Source organism: Centrocercus urophasianus, unplaced genomic scaffold, assembly GCF_019232065.1.
Source record: "Centrocercus urophasianus isolate 14NV4802_14NV808 unplaced genomic scaffold, USGS_Curo_1.0 seq_19, whole genome shotgun sequence".
Taxonomy (NCBI): Eukaryota; Metazoa; Chordata; class Aves; order Galliformes; family Phasianidae; genus Centrocercus; species Centrocercus urophasianus.
This window is the reverse complement of record NW_024884744.1, coordinates 12,906,989-12,923,061: the sequence shown is the minus strand read 5'-3', so window position 1 is coordinate 12,923,061 and position 16,073 is coordinate 12,906,989. Positions and strand designations below refer to the sequence as shown.

At 37.7% G+C, this 16,073-nt stretch overlaps 1 long non-coding RNA gene across 1 annotated transcript in view; it reads left to right on the top strand.

Annotated features, from left to right (window-relative positions):
* Positions 1-631: 631 nt before the first annotated feature.
* The window catches only part of LOC122161410, a 494,955-nt gene continuing 479,513 nt past the window's right edge, over positions 632-16,073 (top strand). Inside the window, exon 1 of the long non-coding RNA XR_006169178.1 lies at positions 632-695. This is a non-coding gene — a long non-coding RNA (uncharacterized LOC122161410). The remainder of the gene's footprint in view (positions 696-16,073) is intronic.

The window sequence follows — 16,073 nt, the reverse complement described above, 5'->3', positions numbered from 1 at the left end:
TTTTTTTTTCTTTCTTTTCTTTTTTTTTCTTCTCTTTTTTTTTTCTTTTTTTTCCTCAGATCTTCGAGCAGAGAACATGCAAACTAAACCTAGAAACCTTCAAATCTCTCTAGATTTTTGGAAAACAGGTGTGATAATTTTCTTCCAAGTGCTAAATTTGCAAATAAAGGTGTGTGCCTTATTTTGAATGTTTTTGAAGTAATCTGCCTGTCAAACATACTAGCTGAAACTTAGTTTAGAAGCATTATGCAAGTGACTGTTCTGTGGAAGCTAGTATTGAGATGGTTTCTGAAGCAATTCTTCTCTAATGTCAAATACAAATGCATGCTGCTTTTGAAACATCAGCTGCTAAGATATGGAAGTAAGGCTGTGAGAGGGTAAACATAAAGAGCACTATAGTGTAATGTACTTCAACCTGCAATCCTGATCTGTTTGGACTGTAAGTGTAAAAATAATATCATTGTTATGTATGCCAGAAACTGAAGTGCTGGGAAGTTTAGCTGGAATCTGAATTCTGGTGATTATTCGCACTTGTTGGCAACAGCAGGATATAAATTGCTAGCAAGAAGAACTACCACTAAAACAACAATTCTGTAAACTGAATATGCTTTGTTTTGCTCAGTAGAAAGTACTGTACTGGCTGTGTTTTCTGCAGAGGGTGTAGACTGCAACTCCTCTAAGGAAAGTCAAAACAGGTAGGCTTGCCCTCTCTGTCTCTCTCTCCATCTCCTTCCCTTTTTCTCTGTCCAGTTTTGAAGCTTCAATAGAACAGTTCTGACTAGAAAACTAATTCAATGCCCATGCCATTTGAGAGTGCCTCTAGTTGTTTTGGGGTTTTTTTTTTTTTGGAAACTTGTTTGTCAACGACAAGCCTAAGTTTGCTGTTTTTTTTGATTGAAAGACATCATATGGTATCATCTTGTCAAAGTAATAGAAAAGTAGGAATGAGTTTGGAGGAGGGCAGGATTAGGAATGTGCATCAGATAAACTGCCTTAAACTTTCATACAACTTCTAATATTGCATTCTGTCTTTGATATTAGTAGTCTAGTCAGACTCAGAATCTTATAGCAGTCATAGCAGAAGGCAGTATTTTTTGCATGGATCTTATTCTATATATTAAGCAACTATTTTTTTCTTACACAGCTTTATAGATACTGTGGTAAGGTCTTAGTGGTCCCTGCAATTAGTGTTCCTACTTTGCTCTTGATTGTTCTTGAGTTCTGTAGCTTTACAGATAATACCACAGTTACTAAATTTGCAGCTGATAAAATGAAAAAGCACTTTAACCTTTGTCCAGTGCAACTGTAAAGCACAGGATAAATTTATGTACACTTCCTTGATACCTGAACTGCATTGTACCTGGACTTTCAGGACTCTTGCAAAAATACAGATCATGCACTCAGTCACTGCCTTGATAAGGGCAATTTGTGTGTATATATATATATTGTTTTTTTTCTACTGCAATGCTGGTTATACATCCTCTGTCATGATTTTTTTCTGCCAACTGTGCTGCTTCTGTTTCTTTCCATTTTTCCCTCTCCCATAAATCCTTACTGTAGCAGCAGCGCTTCTGGCAGTACTTCTCTGTTGTCTTGTTTTAATACCATCACAACTTCCCTGGAGCAGTCCTGCAATGTGGACTTGTGACTTAGCTCGGTGTATCGAGGTCACACAACCGTCCTGCCCACGCCCTTCCTCCTTGGTGAGTTGCAGTGTTGTCAAGGGCTGAAAATCTGTAGCTCTGTCTGGTTGTGATTTCTGACCAAATAGAAGTGCTTGCAGATCAGTGGGTTCTGTATGCCACCTACACTGGTGTGTTTTCAGGTGTTGTTTTAGGACTGGCTCCCAGAATTCTGTAGTATTCTTCAAATAAAAGCAGCTGCTATTATAGTGTGGAAATGTTTAATGATTTGAACTGTTCTTCATTCCAGAAGTTCTTCACGGGTCATGAGAACCACCAGTACAACAAATTTGTTTCATCTAAGCACTGTTTTAGCAATTTTAGGCCCACATGGACAGTTGTTGTTTTTTTTTGTTGTTGTTGGTTTTTTTTAAACAGAATTAAGGATTCTATGGAATTCTTGTAGGAAGAAATTTGGTTTCTGGAAGGGATTCCAGTTCTATTATTAAATACCCATTACAAAAAAGTTAGTGTTAAGCAGGAAGGTGTACAGTGCTAAATTAATGCTTTTATATTTGTGTGAATTCGTTGTTGTTGTTTCTCATCCAGGAACTAGTGATGTGGTTTGATCCATAGAGCATTTAAACAATGAGTAATGTTAAAAATGTATATAGTTACTTGAGATCAACAGGGACTATCTCAGACTGAAATGCTTTTCTGGATTTGGTCCAGAGGGGGAAGCTGCAGAAGGCAATCTTTAACTCCTGATGTATTACTAAGAGGTGAAAATATCTCACTTGTCCTGGTGAAATTACCCCAGGCCTTGTCATCTGTAAGTGGAGGTATGGCATAGTGATAATAGCATTCTTTTTGCAGTTCTGAAAATCTCTTCCTGTCCATAAGGGTTAATTCTGTTTTTTAATTGTTAAAAGCTTTTCGTACCAGATCTTCCATGCGGAGCCAGTTATTCAAAACTGCAGATACTGTTATGAAGTTGACAAAATCATTTGACTGCACTGATGATTAATTTATAAAGGGCTTAAAGGCATTAAACCAGTGACCTGGTAAAAATCATTGGTGTCAGATAAAGGGATGCCTATGTTAACAGAGCTGAGCCCTTTTAACAGCTTTTGGGTGAAAAGTATGTGTTGAAAGAATAGTAAAAATGATGACATTCTGGAAACTGAAGTAACTTACAAGGAGGAATATTTTTACATACAGATTTCGATTGTTTTCAAAACACACTGTGCTAAGATAAACGTTTTTGAATGTATGAACTAAGCTCTTATAAAACAGCCCAAGTAACATAGTTTTGAATCAGAATATCAATGTGACTTCTTAAATACTTTGGCATGCAAGTTTCTGAACTGGCTTTTTTTTTTTTTTTTTTTTTTTTTTGAGGAAAGAAGGTAGTCAACTTGAATTTATTTACAGATTGTCTGTGTCCTGGACTATGCCAGATAGGGTCTGTCAGGGTCATTTGCTCAGGGGCAGCACTAGATCAATGTGACAGAAGTGCCTCAAATGATGAGTTTAATATTATCAAGCCTTGCTGACCTGTGAATTGTAGGAATAACAATCTTCAGTTCCTCAGCAATACCTGTTCAGAATGAAGTACAGCTGGAGGCGAGGTGGGGTGTCAGAAATGCCTGGGCGGCCAGGTATGGAGACAGCAATAGGCCAGCCAGGGTATTTGACTTCATGTCGGTGACCACTAGTGCAGACCCAAACTCTTTTTGTAGAGGTACTTAAGACTTCTGCAATCTGTTCCCAGTGCACTGGTTCCTGTGTAGGTGTGAATGGGCCATAGGCTGTTTCTAATGCTCCAAGTCAACTTGTGGTCAAGCTTGTTTCTTAAGCAATAAACCAGTAACTGCCTAGAACAAATACCTAGGTAGCTCTTAAAGACTTAGTGACTTATATAGGTTTCAACCCTTTGTTGTCCGTGCTGAAAAAGTATTGGAAGATGGGAGCTTACACATGAGCAAGGTGAAGTGCATCTTATGTAAATCTTCAGTAAGGTGAGATGAGTTTGCATCTTCCAAATAGTACTCAATATAAGGAGATATGTTATAGTCCATGCTAAATCATGTGCTATTGACTGATTTTTCTTATTCGTTTGGATGGTGTGTAGCACGTGCGAAACACAAAATTGCACACATCCACTATCATACATCCACTATCTTCTGTAACAGTGCAGATCTTTGCTGCTTTTTATAGAATGAGCAGCTGATTCAGTAGTCAGAAAAGCTAGGAGTTTAATTAAGTTCTAATTTGTCATCTATTTCCTTGACAATATGATATGCAGCTTCTGTGTACATCAAGGCTGGTGCACAAGCTATGCTTCATCATAGGGATCCAAAGGCATAGGTGAAGATGAGAAAACACATTGAAATATGGTCTGAGGTGAAATAAGACTTGTCTGAGATGACAGCCCTAACTTAAAACTGCTAAGAGTGAAAGTTTTCAACCTTATAAAACAGTGCAGGTAGAGAAGATAGGCAGTGGAAAGATAGAAGGTCTTGATCTGTTTTTGATAGGCATTTCTCACCTCATTTTTCAAAGCAATTTGTGTCTTGATGTCATCAAGGATGTCATTATTTGTTCTTGCATCAAACTGAAAAACCTGCTTGAGGTGTTTGCTTGCAGTAGTTTCCACTGACTTGCACGGAACTTCTCTTATTTCCTCTATAATGACCTCATCTTGTTACTTTATGTGCTATGACTGTGACTGCCTTGGCTGTACTACTTTCTTATGTCTAAAGTAGCCTGGAATAATGCAGGTTTTAAGCAGTAATTATTACTATCTTAGATGTCTTGTCATCTCTAAGGAAAGTTCACACCAACAAGATTTTTAATGATTTTTACATGAAATTAAAGCTGCTAGTCTCTCTTTAGAAAATGCCTACTCTGGTAAGTCTGTTACCGTAAGCTAACAAGAAATAGCAATTCACATTTATGGTGGTTCAAACAGGTGATGTCGTTGTAATTCAACCTTTGTCCATCTCTACTATTCCACAGTGCTGTGATAGAATACCGAGTCCTGGGCAGCCCGTGCAATAAACAATATAGGCAGTTCTTGTTGGGCTGCAGTTAATGAGTGACCTTGCTGACAGAAATGGTCGGTAAAATTAAAGATAGTGAGCTTGTTCTTCTGTTTTGTGTGTGATGTTTTTGTTTAACATGCCCTCTTTAAAGACCTTTGGCTTGAGGAAGGAATTGGTCATCTGATTGCTGCTGGAATGTAAATGAAGTAGCATAACTTGTTTGACTTCGAACGTCAGTGCTGGTTTATGTTAGTTAGCAGACCACGTGCATCAGCAGGTATCTTCTCTGATGTATACTTAATATGTGCTTAGCCAGCAAATGTGGAATTAATTTACTTACCAATGCGGTCTTTCTTGGATCACTGATGTATATGTGGGAGTTTTCTCAATGGTGATATAGGCTTAGTTCTCATCTTTATTCTATCTTCTGAGTTATGTCCGCACGGTTGTTTCCAGAGCTGCTTCATGAACAGGAACTCATTTGAGTCTGGTGGCTTAAAGCCACTGCTTATTTCTTTGTTGGAAGCAAAGTTGCATTAGTTCAAAAATGTGTAGCAATGGAATGCTTTTTCTTAAACATGTATGTATTACAGCAGGTAATGTGGCATTTTCTGACTGGGAAACAAAGTGAGCTTAGAGACATTGACAGGATTGAAATGTGAGGTAGATTTAACCTCTTTTTATTCTTCCATCTTAATCTTTCCCCCAAATGCTATAGGTGTGAGAAGTAAAATTTATAAGAAACAATAATATTGTGCAGTACAGAAAAATAATTTTTTCAAATGCCAGCATTGCAGTTCACTGGATCCAAAACAAATAGCTTTGTAGAACAGGGAATTTTTGAGGAAAGCATCCTTTTTTTTTTCCCCTTGTGTTTACATGAAAATGCCTTTTGTAAGCTTTTGTGATATACTCTTATTTTTCATAAAGTTGAAAAAGAATAATGTACTTGTATTGTTAAAATGAATGTCAGTGTTGTTTTTAAAACCTGGGAATCCTTTACTATACAATCTGCTTTGCGAAAGTGCTCTCCTGTGCTGAGTTCAAGATTCTTTGCTTATTCTGTAACGGCTCTCTTACTCCTAGCAGACAATAAGCTGCCATCTGTGCATCTCTACGTGAGGTTTGGTGGAATGTGTAGTTTCAGAGAATGCTGCAATTGGAGATTAGGTTACAGTCTACCATAGTAATCCTTTTGACGAATCTACTGTCAGTGCTTTGTTTAACTTCTTATATTTTTTCCTTAAACTGAATGTCTTGAAGTGTGAGTGTCTGTCCCTGACATGCTGAACAAGCACTCTTCTAGGCTTATCTTTAGAGGGAATAATTCTTTCCATATTCCTCCTTTAATGTTGCAATAAAAGTGAGAGTATGTTAATTCAGAATCCTTTTAAGGATCTGGTTAAATCTGATTCTTTTCTCTCTTGTTTTTTTCCTTCCCCTCTGATCTTTAATAAAAACAAACGAAAACCCCCTAACCAAACAACCCTCCCCAACAAAATAAGAAAAACTAAACTAAGTAAGAATGGACTTCTGTCAGTCTGCATCTGAAGTACGCTCTGAAGTGTAAGATCATTTTAGCTTTGTATGAAAATTACCATGTAAATATTAAGTTCTTTAACTAGCCTGATACTAATATTGTTCTTCAGTAGCAGCAGAGCCTTTGTTCCTTTGAACTGTTTCTATTACTATAGTAAGTGTTATCCTTTAAAGGAAGACACTAGCGTTTATCAATAGTATTTGCCATAGGAAAAATCTCACTGACATATCACTTATAAATTTCTATTTCAAAAATGATGTTGACAAGGTTTTGTGTATCTATGTTTGCTTGGTTGTTTCCCTTCAGTCACCCGCCCCTATAGTTCATAATTAAATTCAAAGAAATCTGTCCTTATTTTCTCGAAGTATTTTCAGTTCACATTTTTGCTTCCTACAGTTTAATTTCCAATATTCTAACTTGTTTTTCTTATTGCTGTGGTTTTGCGCAATTTGATGCACATAAATGCACATCAGTGTCAGTAGTTAGGCTTGTAACTCTGGAGTTTTAGAGCTCCTCGAATGTGGCAGCAGATGCACAGTAAGATAACCCAGAGAGACCCTGGGATTTTCCTTCTCCTTCTACACACTATCTTCTCTGCTTCAATAGGTTAAATTCAATTTGTTAAAAGCTGACCGCTCACATTCAATTTTGATTTGCCTTGGGGGTTTTGTTGATAAAAAAATATGGCAGAAAATATTTAACAATTAGGGCAAAATGAATTAAGGTTGCAAAATGTTTTTTGATAATATCCAGTGCTGTTAAGCAAGGAATGTCGATTAAACACTGAATCATTTGTGCAAGTTTTTAACTATGCAAAATCCCAACAACTGGAAGGATGTTTTTAATATACTGGGACATATGTCAGTTGCATTCAGGTATGTGTGAGGCACAAGTTGGGCAGTATGGCACCTGGTACCTTCTTTTGCAGTGCTGCTTCTACTTCCTCCTCTTTGCTTCCTGTAAGGTGGACGAGTGCTTCTGCGAAATTGCCCACATTGGTGTGGCAGGGCTGGCTTTGGGTTTTGTCCATTGTGGTAGTAGGAGCAACTCTTTGTGACAAGATTCAGTTTCCAGCTTGGCTTCCTATTTCTGTGTGGATATGCACAGGAGAGACTGCTGAAAACAGTACTTCTACAAGAGTGGCGCCTTAGAATACCTCTTAAAGTGGGATCTGAGTTCTTCACAATTTGACCTTTGGGCTTTCAGGATTTGCTGCTTTTCCTATTCTGCTGATGAATAACACTTTCAGCATTTATCTCAGGCTCTCTATTTTGCTGGTAATATCCTCCTCTTGTTTGTACTAATATTCTCTTTACGTGAGTGTGTCTTTTGTCATAAGCAGGGCCTCTAGTGACTGTTCTGGTTCAAATAATAAATGGTAATGCTTGCTGGCAGCACAGTGCTGGGCTCAAAATACTTCCAGTCCAGCATCGTTGAAGTACTCGTTTCATTTTATGTTATTCCTGAATTGCAATTGCCTTGGAAGTAGAGCTTTAGTACATCAAGAATATGAGCTTCATATAATTTTTAAAGGGAAAATGACTAAGACAGAAGAGGCTGCTGGACTTAGCACTTCCAGCGTCTCCCTTCTCTGTGTGCTGTTGTCTGAATTTAGCAATTACTTTAAATAGTACTTGGCTACAATTTCTTCCTCACTTTTTAAAGACATAAAAAAAGCACATCCAGGTACTTGGTTTCTTTGGAGGGCTGAATGATTTGTGAAAAATTATTGCGATTTTTGACAGCCACCTGTGCTCTTGGTCATAAATTAATAACACCTGACCAAGCACGAAAACATGCTGAGGCCATCTGCCTCTCCCCATACCAGGGGGCATTGCAGTGCTGTCTTATTAACTCCACAGTACAACATCCCATTCAGAACCACATTACCAGCTCTGTCAAAGCTTATCTGAGAGTGTGGGACATGTTTGAACAGGACTTTGACTAACTGTTCTGAACTTATTTCTGCCATTGTCCTACGAAGTCCTCAGCGTGTGCATAGAGGAGCATTTTGTAAGAAGTGGGTTTATTTTTAGCAAATATTCCTATAAGGATTATGGTGGAATGTTTTTGTGTGGACTACAGGGATTCCACTTGTGTCTGTCTGACCATGTCTCGCGGGGCTGCCTCTAAATTATATTCTGCTTAATTCTGGGAAATACTTGACTATGTGCTTACAGTTAAGCACAATGATTGCCTCAGTCAACAAGTACTAGTACTTGATTGTGATCTTATATGCTTTGTTCCAAATCTGTATTACTAGCTTTTTTTTTTTTTTTTTTTTTTTAAGCTTGTAAGATCTGTTAAAAACAGTGAACTGTAATTAAAGCAAGATTTTTATGGACATTAAACTTTTTTTTATTAATGTGTTTTACTGAAGTCAAGGCTTTTAAATAGGGAAGCCATGCTTGATGAAATGCAAAAGAACAAGTGGAAATGCCAGTCATCTGCGTAGGGGAGCCATGACAGGGCTGTAGTGTGTTGACATTTCAGTCTAAGACCTCAGTGGCTACTCTCAGGTGAGTCTGTAGGCGTTTGCAAGCTTTCATCATGTTCCCCAAACACCTGCTGTGGCAGATATACCAGCCTGCAGTTTTTATTCTATCTGCTTTACCCACATGGCTTTTAACAGTGTGAACTCACTGCACCTCCTTAACTTTTGATGTATTTACTCTTGAACCAATGCTGCTTTGCATTATTTTCCCGGTGTATGGGAACCCATTCAGTGTCTAGATGAAGATCTCGATTCTTTACTATAAAATAAATGCTCTTCCAATCTAATTTCATGTGCTTTTGTGTGGCTGAACTGTAGTCAGTTGAAAATTCCCTGTATATTTCTACTTTGTTTTGCAGCAGTGTTTTCCATAGAGATCCCTCAAAACCGACTCTGTGTTGACCAGTGTTAGGATACATGTGATTTTTACTTCTCTCTTTTTATCGATGGAGTTTTCAAGAATGTTCCTGTTTGTATAACCTAATCCTAATTTGGCACAGTTTTGATATTGTGCTTCTACGTGATATTTGCTAAGGTGGCAGAAAAATAGATGTGTGTAATCATAAAAGGAATAGTTCATGTGGGGTTCACTATGAATAACGCTTTAAGTGTGATAGTTGATGTAGAATTACTGTAAGAATTCAATATTTGCAAGCATTTTTTCCATTCTTTCACGGAGAGAGAGCTGTTCTTTCAGTATATGGTGTTGAATGAGTACTTCGGTCAACAAGTGTAATATATTCAACCTCAGGTTTATAATCTGCTATTCCTAATAGCACTGACTTTTGTGCTGCCTCTAGGGAAACTGTAGAATGAAGTACTACTATTCATTGTAAGAAAGAACTGTGAAGTGTTGTTAGAGGATAGTGAATGTGAGCTGGAGTTGCAGATGTATTAATCTGACATGAATATTGTTTTGTGGTGATCTTGCAGTTGAGAAGGCCAGCAAAGCACTCAGTAGACTATCTATGATTTTCTGAATGGCTGCCAATAATTATGACTCTTTTGAAATGATCTACAAGTAATTCAAATTGATGAGAATCAGAGGTGTGCCAAATGATTTGGCAAAGTATCAGGCACCTCTGAGCACGGCAATTCCTTCTGACCTGCTATATAAAATGACATAATATGGTGTGACTGACACTGCAACAATAATCAGCGTCCGCGATTTTGGAAAACAGAACTTTTTCAGGGCCAAGGTAGTTAGAAGAACACATTTTTGAAGGATGCTTGCTTAAAAAATCTTGCTGTCTGAGAACTCCTCTTGTTGTAGTATTGAAGGTCAGAGAATGTGCTTTATGCCTGAATATTAGCCTTGGCTCTGAGTACTGTACAGCAACGCTGTTAAAGGTATTATTGAAAGATGGTAAATTGTAATGTAATTTGATATAGCTAAGGTCCATTATCCTCTTGATAGAGAGGGAGAAGGAAGTGAAATCTCCATCTAATGCACTGAATCAAAAGTTCAAAGAACTTGTAACGATATTAGATAATATCAGAGGCTGGGAGTCTTCTCTGGAGTCGGAGTTCAGTGCTTTAACTTTAAACAGTAAATTCCAAGGTGTGAGTTTTAAATAGTCTATCTCACATCTATTAGTACCTTGCTTCACACTGATCTTGCATAAATAAACCAAGAAACTCTCAGAGCAAGGGGATGAAGGATATCAGTCTGGTCTACGCAGAATGCAGGTGTTGACTCTACAATGAAGAGTATGTACTGGTTCTGAGTAGGCAAGGTTGACCAGTGAAAACAGTCTGATGGAGATGCTTTATAATACTGCAAAATGCCCTAGGAAATGGGGAACTGTCTCTAAAATAAATGGTGCCTTTCTTTCCCCATACACTCATTGTTCTAGTTAGGATGAAGAAAAGAGACTGCTGGAAACTGCAAAAACTGCCAGACTTAGATTCAGACTAAGCGTCTAGAAATGGATGGGAATGTTTGACCTGAAGCTTATGAAGTCAGCCTAAACTCTTATTCCTTTTGTACAAGGAATAAAATGTTTGTAGCTTTTATGTAATATTGCTATTGTAATTTTGCGTTTCTGGTGACGTTTTCTTTTATAACAGTTTCTTCATCTCAAGAAACAGAATAATGAACAGGGAACTGAAGCAATGTCTTCTGAAAGTCAGTATTGGAATTAAGAAATGGATCAGTCTTCTGATACCAAGCATACTGACCACTCCCTAGCTCCTTTGTCTTAATTATTTCCATTTCTTTATTTTTTTAATGAACCTATGTCTGCAGTATAGCTTGGTAGCTTTGTAATACAGAAAGGTTGAAGACAGCAAAATGATGGTTCTAGGCTGTAAACTGTTTGCCACAGATGCAGGCAAACTTACGTGCTTGTGGGCTTTTTATTTTTTATTTTTGTCAAACGTAACAGTTACACAACTGAAAATAGAACACCCAGTATTGAATATTTGTAAGATGATAAACTGTTACAACATAAGAATATGAATTCTGAGATGTGGGATTTGAAATATTTTTTTTAGACAGATGTGACTTGCAAGAAAGATATCCTTCAACAATTGCTTAAGTGAAAAGAAATGGAGGCCCAAAGCATACAGCAGCTCTCCAGCAGCAGAGCTATTTCATCTGCCTCTTTGCAGTGTGTCCAGAACCTGCCTCCTGTCTTTCACCCAGAAATCAGTAGGGAAGACTTAAGTATCTAAATAGCTGCAGATAGCCAAAGTGTTCTCATTGCTGCATGAACCAACAATTGTAACGTTCACGACAGCCTCAGCTGGAGAATTGAGATTATTACACCCACTCCTTTGCAGCTGGATTTATTGGAATGTTTAAAGGTTAACTAATTAAGACTGCATTATTCCCGACTCCTCCTACGGAGACTGTCTCTACAAAACACTGTGCTGATGGATGAACTTCATAGCATGGAATTTTTAGACCAAAAAGGATTTGGTGAATTGAGAAAATGCATTATGGAAAGAGAAAACAAATCTGGAAATCAGATATTTATGGAAAGGCAGAAAACTGGCCTGATAATTTTCTGATAATACTGTCAGAAAAGCTAGCTGGCAGGAATCAGAAAGCTATCCATTAAGTTGGAGAAATCAAAATGCAGAAAGTAGAGTAAGCATAGGCAGTATGAGGAAAAGGGGTAGGAAATCGATCACGTATATGACTAAAGAAGTGATTTTTAGCTCAGCTTTTGAAGAAGGCTGAGAAGCAGACAGCTTCAAGCTGTGTCTAAGAATAAGCTTGGAGGAAGTCATGCAAGTGAAACTGTTCTGAGATGTTTGCTAAGGCCACCTTGGATGATAGTTACGTGAGAGGTGCAGTGAGTAGAGCAAATAGAGTATATGGCACTTTGATGTTGTCTTAAAAATCTAAGAGAAAAGATGGAAATGAGCCAGAAGGCTCTTAGGTAAGAATGTGGTGCTTTGGTTTTTTTTCTCTTTTTTTTTTTTTCCCCTCTTTCTTTATATTAGTAGTATTACGTTTTAATTTGTTTTTTGTTTTTTTGGTTTTTTTTTTTTTTTTTTTAGCAAGACTCTGAGGAAGTTGTAAGTACTACAGAGGAACGCAGGAAACATTAGTTCAGAAAGAGTCACAACTCTTTTTTTACACTTGAGGGCTATAGTAATTTGCAAACCAGTGATACACTGCTTTGACTTAAGTCCTGATTCAGCTGCCCTTGCTGAGAAACAAGGCTAGAGCCAACCTTCTCTCAAGTGTTCACCTGGCTCTTTCAGTACTTACACTTGTATCGTGCTGAATCGTGTTCTACAACTTCAGATCTGAAATGAGCACCAAATGAAAGTGTACCTTGTTCCTATTCTCTAGCAAGGAAGTGTAGTCTGTATTCCAGTTTGGCTCAGTGAGATTGGTCTATTTCATAAGAGACTCCTGAGGGGAAATAGGAGCACTTGAAAGAGTGTAAATGAGCTGGGAAGAGATACTGTCGCCTACATCAAAGAGATGCCCTACCTTGACAGAGGGAACAGAAGTGAACGTGGTACCAGCTCGCTGGTGTTACCCAGCTCTCCTTTTTCTTACTGTCCCAGCTGGAAACACTGTAACACCTTCTGAACTGTTCCATATAACCTAGTTAGATTAATACAAGTCTACACTCAGCACACTTTCTCATCACTCTTGTGTGGCATACATTTTTCTACTCTTGATTTTCTTTTTTTGTTTGTTTTTGTTTTGTTTTGTTTTTTGCTGATAGTTGGAACTCTGGGGAGTTTTTTTTGCTGATACATAGGATATATTGTCTAGTTTAGTTAAATGAAATTGCTATGAGTACGAAAGCTTAAATGTAAAAACAGGCTGAGGGGTTGACTTGGAATGACTACACTATTTTGCTGGAAATAGAGTCTAATCTCATAAGACCTTTCATGCATTTGCAGTGTGCATGTAGAAGCTGGTGAGGATTAAAGTGTTGGAAGGAGAGTGTTCATGCTGAAGAATATGATAGTCTTGTGTTTCAAGAGGGGGGAGAGCCATCTGTCGTGATCCAGTCTCTGGCACTGCAGAGGACATCAGTGACCAGTGATTAACTAAACTTTGGTCACTCATTAAGTGACCAATTACTTGCCAATGCAATTATAGCTTATGATTTGCTATAGGTGTATATGAGAGCAATCATTTCTAGTATCTTTGCTGTCTTCCATGACTATTTTAGTCCCATAAACAAAGACATTGGCTTTTCATTTCTATAAACTAAAACTTAAACCACTTTGCTAAACTTTGAGTCTGAAGGCAGTAAGGTCAAAATCTCACCAAAGCTTCCTTGTGCACATAGTGATGTGAGTTGTGGAGAACTTAGCAACCGTACAGTGTTGCAGAACTGAGGTGCTGGCAACAAAAGCCAAATGAACATGGAATACAGACCACATACTTTACAAGCTGTCTTGTGAAGCAGAATACTAATACTTGATAGAAATGGATCCATTAATGTGATCTACAGATCTGTCTGTGCTTTTCACTATTTCTTCCACTTTTTTTTTTTTCCCCAGCATTGGAAAAATATTTTTTTTCCAGCATTTCTTCAACTTTCTTTTAAACTCCCAAATTTCCGTAACTTTTCCCCATTGTTATAATTGGTCCAAATGTAGCAGTTGTTTTTAATTCTGTTGTTTTACCAGCATGTCCCTTTTAATGTGTTATAAATCCCCATTTCCCCATACCTTAATTTCTTCTTACTGATTCTAAGATTCTGCATTTGTAGAACTGTTAGCGTAGGCTTTTCCTGTGAGCTTTCTGAGTAGCTCACCCACTGACTGTATAACACACTCAGTAGCCCTGGATTAGAGGTATGTTTGAAGAGTCTGCTTCTATGTATATAGGGTGTACCCAAGTGAAATGTGTTGATCTGCATGTAACAAAATCAGTGCAGGTAGCTTCTGGATACAGGACTACTCATCCACTTAATTTTTTGCAAGACTGAAACCTAAGCCTAGAGCAATTATTTTGAGCTTTTCTTTTTCTGTCAGTTAATGTTAAGCAGGCAGTAGATATTTTTTAGATTACTAAGCTGTTATTTTCTAATAGATGGAATGCTGTGGGAAAGGAGAGTTTTGAAACCCTGATGATGTAAGCAGGCCCAGATTTTTGGAATTCTTTGGAGATGGGATGAGCTGGGAACCATATTTTATTATTATTTTTAATTTTGATTCTTTAAATGCAGCTGCAGTGAAGTTTTCTGTCCTTGATTGTAAGTAGGATAGCTGTGTTAGGAAGCTGCTTGCTGGGGGTTGCTAGAGGACTTGCTTTGTTCAGTCAGCATAGTTTCAAGTATCAGGAAATACTTTAGCACAGTCCAAAGTACTTCAAAGCTTTTTTTGTTGTCTGACACAAGTGAATGCTAAAACACAGTTCAGTCTGTAGCTTCAGTTACTGAGATGTGTGGCAACAGCTTTGAGTTCTAGATGAGGCATCTGAGGGAGGAAAGGTTCCTGCATTCCTTCACTCCTCCTAGCCTGGAGTTTTGCTTTCTGGGGATAGGGTTTGAGTCACTGTGGTGGTGCCTCTATTGATAGAAGAGCATCATTTCCTGACCTTAATATTTTTGAGGGCAGGGAGATTTATATGGAGCACCTCAGTCTAGCTCTATCTTTCTACTTTCATGGATCCTTGTTAATTGTTCATTCTGCATACTGATAAAGATGTATGTAGACCATGTGTGTTCTAATTTGGCACTAGCAAGAGTTGCAAGTATGAATTCAGATAAAATACACAAAGTATGGCAGTGTATGCTTACGTATGTAAGTCATGATCTATGATATGTATAGGTATAAATAAAACTCAGTTATTTTCAACTTGGGCGACACAAATTTTCCTACTCTTATAATGCAGACAGGAACAAGACTAAGGTGATTTTTTTTTTTCCCAAGTTTTTATTAGCCCACAGTAAAGACAGATTAGTGACAAACAATAAAGAAGTGTTGGTTCCTATTTACTTTATCTTACAGTAACATCAATGATGAAGGTTACTTTTGATTTTTGTTTGTGTTTAGTGATCTTAGCCAGCCAAAGCCTTATGCCCAGTTTAATTCGGAGTCAAGGACTGAGCTCAGTCATGCCTATGAAAACTTGTCAGCTTTCCAACTATTCATCTTCACAGCCAAGGAGTAGGAAAAATGTCTGTGCTGAATGCTGCTCCTCCCCAGCTTGCTTTTGTCTCTTGTTTTACAAGACCATTCTTATGCAATGTGCTTAGGCTGTGACATAGTGATAACTCCAGTGAGATTTTCTCAGTTCTAAGTCATTATTGCCAATTATATTCTTCCTGCCTCAAGAGCTGTTCTAATTATATAAAGAGAACTTGGCTTTTCATAAAAATAGGCACACATATCACAGCATGCATAAACTTTCATAAGGGGGGAAAAAGCTTTTGTCACTTGCTATTAATTTCCACCATATGTCTTCTGTATGAAGGGATTTGTGGTTTTGATTTCATACAGCTATGTTCTTTTAATAGTTAAAATTGTTTTTGTCTTATTCCTAGCATTGGGTGTGAAATTGTCATGCTCAAAGGCCAAAATAGTTATTGCTGCTTTATACTTGTTGCAGGTTTTGTTCTTTGGAATGATATTTTAATTTCCTTAAGACTTCAAGGAATACTTTGTGTAGTAATCTTTATTAAAGAAGAAGAAATGGGAAATTTTAAATTTCTACTGAATGTCTGGCAAAAAAAGGCCTCACTGAACAGCGTGCCATTTTAGCTGCAGTGTAGAAGCACATTATTTCCAGCTGGGAAGAATGTTAATGATGCTAATTACCCACTTTATGCTAACGAATAAGGAAGTCTGAAACATGGGGTTCTTCTGATATATCTGCATGAGTGGTGTCCAAATAACTTTCAGTGACATCCATGTCATAAGGCCAATTTTAAACAGTGCAG